Consider the following 15,469-nt stretch of genomic DNA (forward strand, 5'->3'; position numbering starts at 1 on the left):
AAGGATGGAGAGTCCACTGGAGACTCTTTTTTCTTTACTACTTCCCATCAGGCATTGATACATATTGAACCTTCTTTTCTCCAGGCTGAAGAGTCCCAGCTTTCTCAGTTTCTCCTTTTATGCCAGGTGCTCCAATGCCTTTATCATCTTTGTGGCCATTTGCTGAACTCACTCCAGTATGTCCGTGTCATTGTACTGGGGAGCCCAGAGCTGGACACGATACTCCACATGTGTCTCATCAGTGCTGAGTAGAGGGAGGGGAGGAGGGATCACCTCCCTTTTGTGTGGCACAGTTGTCACAGTGGGTCCTTCTGTTATAATTGTGTAACTCTTTTTTTGCTAACGCTACTTTACCATTTCCAAGATAAAAATGTATTCATTTTATGTTTAACACTTACACACTTCAAATAAAAAAGTCCTTTAGGAAAAACAAGGTGCTATACACATTTTTATCCTCGCAGAGGCAATGAGAGAACAAATAATACATAATACAAGAGCAGCACACAATTTGTAAGTACTACTGGCAGGCAGGAGGGTACCATGAGGATAACTGTAGTGTGAAAGCATGAGTGGCACACAGCTGAATAGTTTACATCCTACTTTATTTTATCAGTGCAGAACAAGTTGTTTCTGACATTTGTAATATGAACTTAAACAATATTTTTGGGGTACTCAGAAACTGCTTTTCTGAATTGGATGAAATTATAACCAAACATTTTCTGTTTTATTTTAGGAGGCTGTTTGTAGCTGTTTGTTTCAACTGTTCCACCATCCCTTGTAAGTTTTGAAAAACAGCCTGTTTTGCACATAACAGTAAGGTACAGTCACTTTTATTATTATACCATTTAAATTCATTATATTCTTTCTTTACTTATGAAGATCCATTTTTTAATATTGTCCTGTTTTTAAAAAAACTTAATCAAAGTTTTTTCAAAATACTGCAAAGGCTACAAGTCGAATCAAGTGATTAATTAACAGATTAATCAAACTGCAGGTGTAGCAGCTAGTTTATAATTTACCAACTGACAGGTTCATAATCTTTAAAATAATAATTTTCTCAGGCATAAAAGTCTTTTCTTTTACAGTTCCCTCATTAATTTGAAGTATCCCAGTAAATATATTACTGTCTCCTTTTCAGAAGGGGTGTGTTTTTTATATTGCCTTATCATTTACATATCTTCATTTAAAACAGCTCTGTTCGAATAATATAATGTCACGATTAAAGAGATTATCAAATCTGAGACAGTAAGTGAAATACTGTATAGGGTCAGCTAAGATTCTTTGCAACTATTTTGAAGATAAAATTTGAAAGGGAGGGCTAGAGATTTGGATGTTCTGGGTGCATGGCAGCTGGATGGAGACAAATCTGTGGCATTTGTGGATGGAATGAACACAAGATGTCACCCTAGCTGTGAGATAGCTCCGGCACAAAAATGCCATTAACTGAAGAGGAAAGGCAATGAAGAATTGAGGTTACTTCTTTTTTTTTCTTCCCATAAGTTGTCTGTCACGTGTGTTCATTTAACTATCACCACTACGCATTGCTGAATTTTTTTAAATCAATTCTATCATGCCATTTATGATTTTTTAAATTGCTCTGTTTGAAAGCAGGTTCCTGAAATTTGAAGTCAGATTTGACTTCCTTGAATAGCAGCCCTATGTTTCTTATACTGTTAGTGAAAAAGATGATGGAGAACACAGTACAATATTGTTCTGAGTTTTCTTCAGTCTTAGTCATTTTCATACATGTACCTAGAAGTCCAAAAGCTCATAGAAAGATGCAATGGCAACTATCGTGAAAAACTTTCAGAGAACATAACATAGTTAAATTGTTATGTTTCTTCCTAAACCACGTAAACCTTTTTGTACTCAAGAGTAATATTTTCTTTATGTAACAGTTTTAAATTCCTTTTAGCTTTACTCTAAACAACGCAAAATTCTTCCTTCAAGGAAGAAGAAGTTGAAAATCTTGAATTAAACAAAGCATTATTTAAACAATGGCATTAGCATTCTTCTGATTATGGATGGGGAACTGATACCTTTAATATTAAACTCCTTGAACTTGGGCCCCTGACTTCAGTAATATTGACAGCAAGCCTATGTTCAGAATGGCATTTATGCTTTACATCTTCGTTTCCTTCCTGTATGAAATAATAAAAAAGTTTTTACAGTCAAGACATCTGTCTGCAGCTTGTGAGGACAGAACTCAATGCCTTGTGATACTGTAGATGCTCATATTATTAAGGTGATTGTTCTAACTTCATTTATGTCATCCACACAGTAGAATATCTTCATCTGTAAGATGAGGATAGCCATATTTCTTTACTTTCACTGCCTGTTTGTAATTAAATAGCAAACCCTTAAAGCAAGGACTGACTTAAAAAATACATTTGTATGGGACCTATAACAAAGAGGGCCTGGGCTCTGTCGTAATATTAAATAAAAGTGTATTACTCTTAACCACCAAAATTTAGGTATATGAGTGATAGTAAAATACTACCTTGTAACAAAGTATACATCTTAGGTGACCAGCTTCTCATAAAGCTGGACAGAGCAGGAAACTAAGTTGTGAACACAGGGCATGTCAAACAATCTGTGATACCTCTACCTGCATGCGCGTTTAACCCATGGTGAATAACAAAAATATCAAATGAGTTCATTCTCACATATGCCGTAAGGTGCAGTTAGGAATACACTTACTAATGATTTCCTTGAAGTGTCTCACCCCTCACTCGCTCAATATTGTTAGTGTGCTCCTACATCCATAGTTTTACACTGCTGTTCTGCTTTACATCATTCTGCATGTCCTAAAAAACAGTGTAAGTTGCTTTTACTCTTAAGACCCTTTCAGATTGCCATTAAAAGGAGTTTTAATATTCCTGAGAAAGAGAATGGTTAATTATTAGTCTGTTATGTAATACTGCATTTTTTGATTGAAGCTCAGTGGGAGCTCGGACAGTCAGCACTCCATAAGAGAACGCTCAATAGCTTGTATTATTGGACTCGGAGCTTTTATGGTTCAAGCCTTTATAAGCTGTGTCAAGCTGCGATAGTTATAATTATTGCACACGTTGGCTTAACCTATATAGCGTAGTCATAATGCATTAGCCTTTCCGACTTTCAGTTGCCTGTCCTTTATTATCAGTGACATTTTCCCTTAAAGGTTCAGAGCAAGCGTGACTTTATGATCAGCTGTAAGCTTTAACTAAACCAACACTTTTTTCCATGGAAGACTGTTGTTGAAGAAACCAGGAGATGGCAGTCTTTCTTAATGGATCAGAATTAAATTCTACTGGAGATAATTTCTGTTCTTGTGCCCCAGAATAGGCAAAAATTTAAAATGAAGTGAAGGAAGAGGCACGCTGCTTCTGTTGTCGACACAGCAAGTCATTGAATGCTTGACCCCCTGGTATCTTCCAGAGCCTTTTCTTTCACGTGTCAGATCTTGAACAATCACATAAATCCAGGAGGAATCATGGTCTTCCCAGTCTTCAGATTGGCCTTAGTGCAGTCTGACTGTTTCATCATACCTGAACTATAGTTCTCTCTCGTAATACTGATAGGAGAAGTCAATGACTACCCAGCCTTCCTAAGACTCTGTACTTCATCTGAAGACAGGCTATTTCAGGGAAAACTATCTTAAAAACAAAACACAATTCATTCATTTATGTTTAATCGGTAAAAATGTGGTCACCCAGAGACTGTATGACCTAATCTGTCTCTCTGTTAGTTTGTTCCTTAACATATCTGTCACCATTTTTGGACAACTCAGAGCCTCCGTAGGGGATCAGGGTGGTTTTAACTGGCTGTGGTGCTCTGTTCATGTAACCTGACAAAAGGCAGTGTCACATCAGCTAATAACCCAGTGGGATACCACTGTACTAAGATATGCTATTGTCTGTTCTTACTGGAGACATAATTGCTGCATGGCAGTGTTAGAGATCAGATTCTTTTGAGCTGTTGGCTGCAAACATGATCAAAACCTTCTTACCTTTCTATATGTTTTTCTGTAGAGTAAGCACCAGAAACTCCATGACAGGAGAGCATGAAAGTGGCTTAAATTAACTCTTCATCCTTATTGTTCCAGGCCAACTCAAACAGAGTTTAGGAAAAGCCATGATCTGCCTTCAATTATTTACTGGAACTACGTGATAGATTTACTTCTAACAAGGTAACAATCTTGCATCTCTGTAGTCATTGTGGCTTTTGGACTTCCAAAGCTGCTTCTCAGTGTTTACCACTCCTTCCCTTTAACTGCAATAAGGTGCATGGGAATGGCAAGTGTATAGAGATCAAGAACAAATATTATTCAGGACCACATCAGGCGTATACATTCTTTGGACTAACGCTTTGTCTTCTATGGGCAAATTCTTGCTTTGCACCTTACAACCATTTCATACTGTCTTAAACAACCTCTCACTAATAACAATAATAACATGAATAAATTCTTTCAGGCAATACTGAATAAGGTGAGCAGATGTAGAAGGTAGCTAATGTTTATTAAATATTCCAGTTGCTACCTGAGCTTATTGCAGAACCAAGCAAAGGGGGAAAACAATACATCGTTCCAAATTTCCAGCTATGTTCTCACTCATTATATTTGTCAGTATTATAAGGGAAATGATTTTGTTTTTTTAAGTCAGTGATAACAGACTTCCGTGTCACGTTTGCGTGTAAAGGTCTTCAACTTTTCTTCTGCAGCTCACCATGTTCAGTTTGATGCACATTACTCAATGTCTTGCCACTGCTTTCCTGAGCATTCATGCCTGTAGACGTCCTGCAGGTGACTGGTTCTCACAGCAGAGCTCTATTTTTGACTTGGCATGCAGGAAGATGAGCTGTTCGCATCTAGCAGAAGACAAAAGTCTTTGGACTTGCCTGCCAGGATTCTGCAGGTGAGAATCGTGTACGTGGTAAGGAGTATCTGAATATACGTTTGCAATATGGATACACTGAGAGTGCAAAACTCGTTGGTGTGGCAAAACTGCTTGATATACAAATAACACCAAATACATTGACCAAAGTTGTTATTTTGCCCACTTCACAAAATCTCAGCAACAATTCCCAGATAGCTGTAATGGAATGTACCTTAGCTGTATAGATGAAGTTTCAGTTGCTATGCGGCATCATGATACAAGCTTCTAAGAGCTATGTGAAACACTTAGCATGCATTTAATCATCTGCCAGAAATGTTTAAAGGCATAAAGTCTCATTAATAATTATTAAATCATTCAGTCATGCAAAGAGAGATGTTCCATCTTTACTTACATAATGGTAAAACACAGGTGATTTACCAAGCATGCAACAGCACATCAGATATTGGAATTTTCTTGAAGGCAATTAACAGAGCCTTGTTAGAAGATATGTATTAGTAAAGGAAGGAAGCATTTGATGATTGAAACAGTGTTCAGCCATAGCATACATTCTAGTTTCTACACTCCCCCGTACTCTGACAGTTTAAAATGTTCTCATGTAAATTGACAGGTGTAAAGAAATGACATTAATAATATATCAAAAATTATTGCACAGTATTACTCTGTTATGAGTCTGGGACTCAGAAAATACCTGTAGAGCTTCTAGTTCTGCCACAGACATCCTGTATGATTGAAACAGGTAATTCATGCTCCTATTCCTGCCATCTAACTCTGGACGTTAACAGAGGTCCTGCATTAAAGCACTCCAAAAAGTAGTTCAAATGTCACATGAGGTCCATAGTGGTGTCTGTATCTCTTCATTGACAGTTGGGAGTACAGAGCGAATAGGCTCTTAGCATAGTCAAGTGCAGTTTTGGAAATAGTGCTGGATGTTTATCTGGATTTGTAGGCTTTAAGTATTGCCTGCTTGAGGTGAAATGTTTTACTTACCTAGAGGGTTCCTCGTACCCTGTTGTATCGAGTTCGGTAGTTACTTATGCTTGCTTATCCGTGGTGACAATCAGCCTTTGCCCCAGGTCTAGGATATGTGGGGGATCAAAGCTCCTGGGTACTGTCAGAGACAGGGTCTGTCGTAGAGTTGCTGTGTCCTTCTGGTGAGCCCTTGGTCTCTCAGAGAGGCTGTCCTCCCTCAGCCCTCTTTGCACAAAACATGAGGGAGTCCTGATATTCAGCTTGCTTTGCAGCAGTTTTTGTGCTTACGTCTTCATTCCTCTTCCAGAGGGTACAGAGTGAAAAAAATAAGATTGAGTGAAATGGAAAGGATTTTTATTTTGTCCTAGACTCAGAATGACATTGCTTCTTATAATATCCATCCTTTGGGTTAACAGTGTGTTTTAGCCTTTCCCGTCCATGTCCGTAAGGAATGAAGGTAGTCAAAGACAAAGAAAAGGGGTCAAAAAATTAGTATAGGTAAGCTCCAGACAAAGAGCAAATGTATTCACTGTGTAGTGTTTAAAAGGGAAATTTAGGGCTTTAAGTGAAGCCTGAATTACTTCAACCTTGAATAGCAAAATGCATTAATCTGTAATTATGTAATTTCACAAAAGAAAGCAAGAAAAACAAGAGATGCCTAACTGATTTAGATGGGAAAATGCGAAAAAAAAATCCTGAGCTGAGATTTGTATATTTCAAGGAAAATAAAGCAACGATGCACAAGGAGACCTGGAGCATAAGACATATATATGTTTTGCAGATGTCCAGCAGGTTTTGATGAATGAAGCAGATCTCTGTGTGACTTCTTAAGCCCTAAGTCTTAACACCCCAGCAAGTGTAAGCATTCAGAAAAAAGCCTCCTGTCTAGATACCAAATGTGGAGCAAAATTGTGGTTGTAAAAATGCTATTTCAAATGCTATAGAACTAAACTTTGATTAAAAAAAATCATAGTTGACTTCAACAAAAAGATTTGGTTTTGCTTTACCCTGGAGTCCCCTGAGTGTGCTCTTCTAAAAGAGCACATTCACTCAATGACCCTGACAACAGTAGTGGGACAGTCCTTTGATGATGCCAAAATGCAACATCCAAGCACATGCCACATTTCAGTCGCCACCATCTACGTGTTGTGTAGCCTTAAAGATAAGCTTGTGTTTTCTCAAGAGCCCTGTTACATCCTGAAATTAATGGCTCCTGGTTGATCATCTCACATCAGAAGGACAATGAGCATCTCTGTTGATGGGTGGTGCTTACTAAGAACAGTGGAAATGTGTTTGACGTGAGGTCAACAATGTTACCTGTGCTCAAAGGCTGCCTCACACAGACCCATATCTCACAGGGGTTTGGGGAACGTAGTATCTGGGAGAAGCTAGATGTCATGCTTCAGCTGCCTCAGTTGTTCTCCCTGAATTTCATGAACCTGTTACAGGATTCTGGCATAATAAAGTCAGGAGAAATCATGAGGGAGAGTAAGGAGCTGGCAGGACACTTTGTTGGACTGTGTGTTGAGCTGAGGAGTTGTGCATAGTGCAGGTGAGGTGGTGGGGATGTAAGTATTGGAAGGGCTATGTCAGAAGCTCAGTAAGGGCGGAGTAGGTAGTACATGTGTCATAACATAAAACTTGCCATGCTGGCAGCTCAGACTTAGGACGTGCACAGATCTCAGCCTCCTGAGGAGACGCATGCCCTGTGAAAATAGCATTTCCAGTTGTATTGTACATTCGTGATCTCACAGTACTCTCACATTGGCTGAGGTTGTACAGCTATTTGTAGGTCACTATGTGACTTTCTCTGGAGTTTGATTGCTCGGGATAAGAACTTTCCTGCAAAAGTAAAGTAATTTGTGCCGTGCCATAGAATTAGTGTTAGTCATGTTTTTTTTTCCTGACAGAAGAAGATAAAGCATTGAGTAAGTCTGGCCCTGCAGGTGATGCTGAGAGACACTGGGAGATACAACAAATTGAATTCCCTAGCCAGCCTGATATTAGAGCATTTACTGCTTCCAGGGAAGTTAAACCTCACCTCCACCATGCATTTCTAAACACTTACACCCTTTACAACTTTACACCTTCTAGGTAGTTAACTATCTTCAAAAAGGATAAACAGACTAATTGTAAATAATTTTTTAAATTACATAATTTCCAGCATCATATTATCTTTCCATTAAACAGCACAGCTCTAACAGAGACACAAAGCTGTGAGGCAGCATCTGTGGATTTGTTAAGCTCTCCATTATTAATGTCTTGTTTTCATTGGTTTTAAAACAGATTCTTTCAGTCACGTTTTCAAAACTGTCTTGTGGATTTGCACACGTGATTTTAAGTGTGAATGATCTGAAAGCTCCCAGTGGCCCTACCTGACTTCTGTGATTTTTGCCTTTTTATGTTGCAGTGAAGATGCTGAATGAAGAATGGATCCCACATCAAAATTATATCTCTATCTTGTTATATTGCACTTAACGGGAAAATGTTTATAATTTTAGCAAGTAATTTTCCACTATTCTCGGACAGCTTTAGTGGAATAAGCAGTACTCAGGGCACGTTTGAGAGATACTATTTGATTTATAAACAGAATAGTGAGCTACTGTGAAGAACTGTGTAAAGATTAAGATTTTCCTATACTGTTGGAATGGAAAGAGACCCTTGAGTAAAATATTTTAGGAAACAAATCCAATAAGCGTCCAATTTAAAGAAAAAAGTCCACTTACATGCATAAGTACAGGTGTCTGACTTTTCCTCTCTTAAAGAATTGCCCCCAAAGTTATAAAATAAGAATAATGACTTTTAGCAAAATTTTCTGATCATTTATTCTACCTGGATTTTCTGGAGTACATCTTCAGATCATGGATTATATGTGCATATCTCATTATCACTAATGAGAATTTCAATGCAGCATATAATTTTACTGTGCTATTTTGTCTGACTTGTATTACACCTGTCAGTCTGCTTTCCTCCTGCTATTTCATTAATATTTGAATATTAATATTTAAAGGTCAAACTTCGCCTGCGGTGATATTAAAATATATTATTCAGTTTCATCTTTGGGACAGTGTTCACTAGATAGGGAAAAAGGCAATCACCATACACTTTGCTGCCTTTTTAATGCATTTTTTTCCTTCTCCCTCCAGTAGAAATTGGGCAGTTTCCATCTGAGAGAGAGAAAAGAGAGATTTGTGAAGGAATGAAGCGTAATTCATATTGCAGTCAATGGGAGTGAGGTGGGACCCTTCTCTGTGCCTGGAGAGTCTTGTACTGAAGCAGTCGAAAAAATGAAAGTCTTCACAGGACAATGAAGCAAAACCGTTTGCCCTGTAGAATTTCTCAGTGGAAGGTGTATCCATCAGGCTCGATGCAGCTCTCATTCAGGTCAGTGAAAGAAGATGTGTGATGGCAGGATCTGGACCAAAACCCTCCCTCTGTGTGCTGGGTTCTTGAAACAAACATGGAGCATGTTTCAACAGTATGGCATCCTGGAATAAAAAAGAAATGCTAAGTGTTAAAGTGGTGTGGTAAAGATAGTGCTCCAGGTTAAAAGGTATTTGTTTACACAAATACTTAGATAGGTGAACTGTGTTCCATATATGGGATTTTGCATTTTGACCAAAACTGGATTATCCCAGAAACTGCTTATCTATGTAAATATTTGTGACATCAGAATTGAAGGTTATAAGGTCAGGTTTGCAGAGAATTATGAATATAGGATGTAAATTCCATAAAACAGTGGTTTTTGACTTGAGACCGCACTAATGCTAACATTTTTTCTGTGCATGAATCCTTCTGAAAACACCAAGAAAGTTATATGGCCTTTACTTCCTATGTTCCAGTAGGTAGCCTGGTGCTGCGGAGAAAATGGAAGAGGTCCTACAAAGAGTGGAATGGATCTGCATAGATGATCTTCACTGTGTCAAAGCCGCTTCTGTTGTGGATTTAAGGGAGCCTGCCATGAAAACCAGGTAAAAGTAGAGCTGTGCATATGCTGTGTATGTAAATTGTTGCATGCCCTTGCTTGGAACGCAGGAGTCCTTGCAATATTTGCTCACGTGCAAACAAAAGGGTCCCAGGAAAGACCTTATAGATGGAAAGTCTTCTTAACATCCGCCCTATGACGCTGCTGCAAGACCAAGTGGGTATGTGGTAGCAGGCAGTTTAGAGGTAGCGCATGTGTCCCATCCACACTGTGGACATGGATGTGTTTGGACTTGTGCCAAGGCACACGAGAGATCCGTATTTTCTCATTTTCTTGTCTTGATACACATCAAGGGATTATGCAGACTTAAACCAAAAATTGTGTCCACACAATGTGGACCTATTAGTAGTTTGGACTGAGGACAAGTTTGATCAGATGCTGATTATATAGACGTACCTCTGGTGCTGGGAAGCTGTGCAGCTTGGCATATTTTATTGTAAAAGACTATCAAGCAACAGGGAAACTATTCAGTCAAAGTGTCAAATCTCTGCCAGGAATGTGGACAGAAGTGTAACTGTTGACTTCAGTGGAAATGAAATCAATCTCCAAGTGCCTAACAGTCTAAATAATCCTGAGCTGATAGCCTAAATTTACCCATTCAGTTGTTCACTGCTGTTGAATGCCAGGCTGAATGCCAGGCTGTATGTTCTTTTTTAAGCACAGATCTACATATCGTTTCATTTGAGAGTATTTTAGTCTTCCACAGGCAATGTAAAGAGGCTGCAGTCTTTGAACTTCCCTACTAACGTGTGGCTGTGAGGTGATAAATTGAAATGGACTGTATTTCTTTTTTTTCTGCAATGTTCTACCTAATCCGAACTTCTTAGAACAGAACTTTCCATATCTGCACAAAGAGTTGGTGATTATAGCTTTTGCTGTCAGATACAAAAATAGAAAATGTAAATGCATGTACTTTTAATAGGAGAAGTTATCTTCAGCGATACAGCTGTTTATCCAAAACCTAATGTCATTCTTATGAACCTAGAGCTACCTGCTTGTAAAGTTCTGATGTAAAGTTATAATTAATTTTGTGACTCTCCTCAGCTTAATATCATTAATCAGTATGATTTTCTAACCTCAGCTGATGCTAAATAATCAAATGCCCTTGCTGTAATGCTAAATGTAATGCTAAATGCCTCTTAGAATCATAGAATAGTTTGGGTTGGAAGGGACCATCAAAGGTCATCTAGTCCAAGTCCCCTGCAATGAGCAGGGACATCTTCAACTAGATCAGGTTGCTCAGAGCCCCGTCCAACACGACCTTCAGTGTTTCCAGGGATGGGGCATCTACCGCCTCTCTGGGCAACCTCTTCCAGTGTTTCACCACCCTCATTGTAAAAAATGTCTTCCTTCTATCTAGTCTAAATCTACCCTCTTTTAGTTTAAAACCATTACCCCTTGTCCTATCACAACCTGCTAAGAAGTTTGTGCCAATATTTCCTGTAGCCTGCAATAAGGTCTCCCTAGAGCCTTCTCTTCTCCAGGCTGAACAACCCCAACTCTCTCAGCCTGTCCTCACAGGAGGGGTGCTCCAGCCCTCTCATCATTTTTGTGGCCCTCCTCTGGGCCTGCTCCAACAGGTCCATGTCTTTCCTGTGCCGAGGGCTGCAGAGCTGGATGCAGTACCCCAGGTGGGGTCTCACAAGAGCAGAGTAGAGGGGCAGAATCCCCTCCCTCGACCTGCTGGCCACACTTCTTTTGATGCAGCCAAGGGTGCAGTTGGCTTTCTGGGCTACAAGCACACATTACTGACTCATGCCCAGCTTTTCATCCACCAGTACCCCCAAGTCCTTTTCAGGGGGGCAGCTCTCAATCCCTTCATCCCCCAGCCTGTATTGATACCAGGGTTTGCCCTGACCCAGGTGCAGGAGCCTGCACTTGGCCTTATTGAACCTCATGAGGTTCACATGGGCCCACTTCTCAAGCCTGTCCAGCTCCCTCTGGATGGCATCCTGTCCCTCAGGTGTGTCAACTGCACCACTTAACTTGGTGTCATCCGTGAACTTGCTGGGGGTGCACTCAATCTTTTGAAACACGGAACAGCAATAAGAAAATACAGTTGCAGATACATCAAAGGAAATGTTTAAAGTGGGATATGGTATAAATAGCTGATCTTTTATCACTTTTGGCATATCATCAAAGAAGAAAAAATATTTTTAATAAGCTGAGTGAATCTTAAATTCAGTAGCTGAATAGTTCCTCTGGGGGGTGTGTGTATGGGAAAAAGCAAAATCCTTCTTTTCTGCTGCCATAGAAACCAGCCTTAACCAGGACATTGTAAATAAAAAGAGCACCCTCTGGCTTCGTATTTATGTTGCATATGTATTCCTTTTTAAATATGAAAAATGGCTTTTAATTTTTCAAATAGGTAGTCTGTTGATCCCCTTTTAGATTTGGCTGTATTTTCAGAAACAAGTTTAAGAAGTAATTTTTGACTGAGAAATGAAAAATGCATAGACCCTAAAGAGACTGCAGAGACAGCCTGAGTCCCACCATAGACTTTTAACCCATGGCAGAGAGCATTGGGTGGAAGGAGGCCGAATGCTCCCGTTACGACTTGGCATGGGGGAAAGACAGAATGCAGACAGCAGGACGCTTCTTCCTTTACTGTGACATCACCCTTCGTATACCTCATCATACAGAGTGGGTTTTCATCATTTCAAGTCTTTTTTGTAAGAAATGAAACATTTTGTTAGAGTGGGGTAACTGATAACAGCCATTTTCCTGGAGCTTAGTTCTTACCTTAAAAAACCATGACTTGTGCTTTCCAAAGCAAGGAGCTAGTTGGTGCTTAGATTGATAGGTGTCCATCTGACAGCAATATTTGCCTTGAAAAGGAGTAAGTTTCAGTAAAGTGTCACAAGCTGAAAACTCCCAAATGAAGGCACTGAAATGACGAGTGAAACACTGTCTTTATTGGCATGGAAATTTTGTGACATATCAGCTGCTTCTTTTGGAAGAGAGTGTCACAGTTTTACATATATCATGTTCAAAATTGCAGAAAACTTAGTTCATTTTAGTGTTGAATCTACTTTTTAAATCAAACCTCAAACCCTTTTTTTTTTTTTTTGGAAAATGGCTTGTTTCTCAGTGTGATCCTGCTCTAGCACTCCATTTCTAGAGACAACTTTAAAATTTGCTAGATTTAGGAGAAGAAACTGTGTGCTAGCTACTGATATATCTATGAACTGAGTTAACGGCTAGAAGTAGTTTTCCACACACTGTGTGTGTTGTCTGTATATCTGCTTTTGGTGCACTACAAAATTGCACGTTGCAGACTGAAACTCCAGTGACCTTTTTATCCCTGACACTGTGGTGACTCTTCTAGGGAGATAGGACTGGGCTGGACTGGACTGGGAACATGGCTCTGTAAAATGAAGGTCAATCTGTCGGCTCAGTGCAGCTGTACTTTTCCAGCCGTTTCTTCAGTTTCTATGTTTAACTTGAAGAAGAATATATTCAATGGCAGCATAGGTTAAAAAGGCTTTCTACAGCTCACTCCTCCTGCCTCAGGAGGGATGCTCGCCTGATGGCTGTGACTCTCTGGAATAAAAAGCTGAAATGCTCATTTTAACATCTGCGAGAGTGAAACCAGAAGACAAGGCTGGTACAGCCCCTTCTGGAGACCCGCAGGGGCATTCCTATCAACATTTTCTTGTGGACCGCGGGAGTCCAGCTGCACCATTGTAACAAAAAGACCTAGCAAAAAAAAACCACTCTTAGGAAAGATCCTGCACTGTTGTTTGTCTGATATCAGTCATACGGCACTGCCACAAGGATAAACAGATAAGTGAAAGCAGCCAGATCACGCCTTAGTTAGTTCTCCATGTTTTACACGTATAATGGAAGAGCAGTCAGTCACCCACAGGCTGGATGATGACGGTGGCTGACTGTCAGGTACAAAATACTGTGTCTACTGCAAGAAACGTATAAATATCTGCAGTCAAGTCAGGACGCAACTAGCAATATTCTGTGTGGAAGTTTGCTGTAGCAGGGTCTGGGTCAGCCCTCCAGGCTTTGTGAAGGGCATGCTGAAGCTGGACATGCATGCTGTAAAAGAAAGTATTTCATCATAGTCCTGTCTTTTTTGCCGTTGCTGATTTCATTCTAGCACATGCTGCATTTCTTTCTTCTCCAACTGGTCTCTGTGTTCTCACTTTAAAATGTATACCTCTACCTTAAAATGCATTGTAGATCAAAAAGTATCTACGTAAGGATAGCCGCCTCCTTCTCAAGAAGGCTGCACTTGGAGAATAATACTTGCTGACTAGTGTGACAAGAGACAGCTTTGAATGATTTTTTACTCTGTTAGCATAGTGCCTGTGAGGTTTGCTCAGCCAGTACCACAAAGAAAAACACTTCGTTCCTTGTTTCTCTCCAGCATTAGACTCATTTGCTAAGTCACAGCTGTGCAAATATACTAACAGTGGGGGGTGTTACACAGGTGAAACTGGGCACCTCATCTGACCTACACAGCCTTCCCCCCTGATGGTAATGGTGTACGAGAAATAAAGAGCCAGTATAAGGCTATATAGCAAGAATATACTTTTACAGAAAGACATGGTGTAGTTCAAGTAAGAATTAAATGAAGTCTCTGGGACTTTTCCAGGTGCTAATGGCTGGGGTGTGGTATAGGATGCAGATGGCAGGGTAGGCGTTCAAGGGCTGCGTCCAAGGAAGAAGCAAAGTCAGGGGTGATGCAAAGGCAGCACATGGGGGAGGACAAGAGTTGTTATATCCATTTTAGCTCCTTGGTAAATGTTTGTTTGACCAAGGGGCTGGAACTCTTTCAGGTCTCAGTGATACCTTTTGAATCCATAAGTGCAAAGGCAGCCAGACCTGTGTGGAATGGGTCTGTGTGATTAGCAAATGCGTCCGTAGAACGACTGACAAATTAACTACGGGGATGTAAGCGGTGGGACCAGGAAAAACTTAAATATAAAGTTATGTCATTTATATTTCTTCCCACTTCAAACTGATGCTTGTCTAGATTAACAGTCTACTTATTCGGAGCAATGCAGTTAATTAAGAAAGTTACTTGGGTTGCAAAGTCAAGTATTTTGAGGCTGAAAAATACCAGATTTATGGTTGGCTGTGAAATATTCACTAGATGTCCAGTGTCTTAAATTATAATATCCTATAGTTCTCTGCAGGGTACTTGTCTTATTCAGAATGCAGAAGGGACTTAGAAAGGGAAAGGAATGAGGGCAACTGAACTGGCCTTGACTAATTGCTATGTGCTAGACTTGCTTCCTAATAGCTCCCATTTAGCTTAGCTTCTATTGAATATAACAGATCCTTAATGTTAGTCCAGTGATACCAGACTGCCCTTCCACCTGAATATTTCAGTTCCTTTATAAATAGTACCTTACCTAGGTAATTTTACATAGACAGGTAGATACACAAATAAGAAATTGTAAATTATATACTCGGATCCACAGGCAGTGAGAGTCAAGCCAGAAGTATAACCTAGATATATGGGCTCCTGACCTTCCATTTTAATAACAAGTATCTTTCTCTTGTCTTATGCCTAGTATTTGTTAATTTTTAATGCAAATGGGAATCAGAAATCTATGGTCACTTTCAGTAGATCTGCTGCAAGCCACTGGGATTATATTTTATAAAATTTCAGGCAGGG

The sequence above is a fragment of the Larus michahellis genome, chromosome 7 (assembly GCF_964199755.1).
Source record: "Larus michahellis chromosome 7, bLarMic1.1, whole genome shotgun sequence".
In the NCBI taxonomy this organism is placed as follows: domain Eukaryota; kingdom Metazoa; phylum Chordata; class Aves; order Charadriiformes; family Laridae; genus Larus; species Larus michahellis.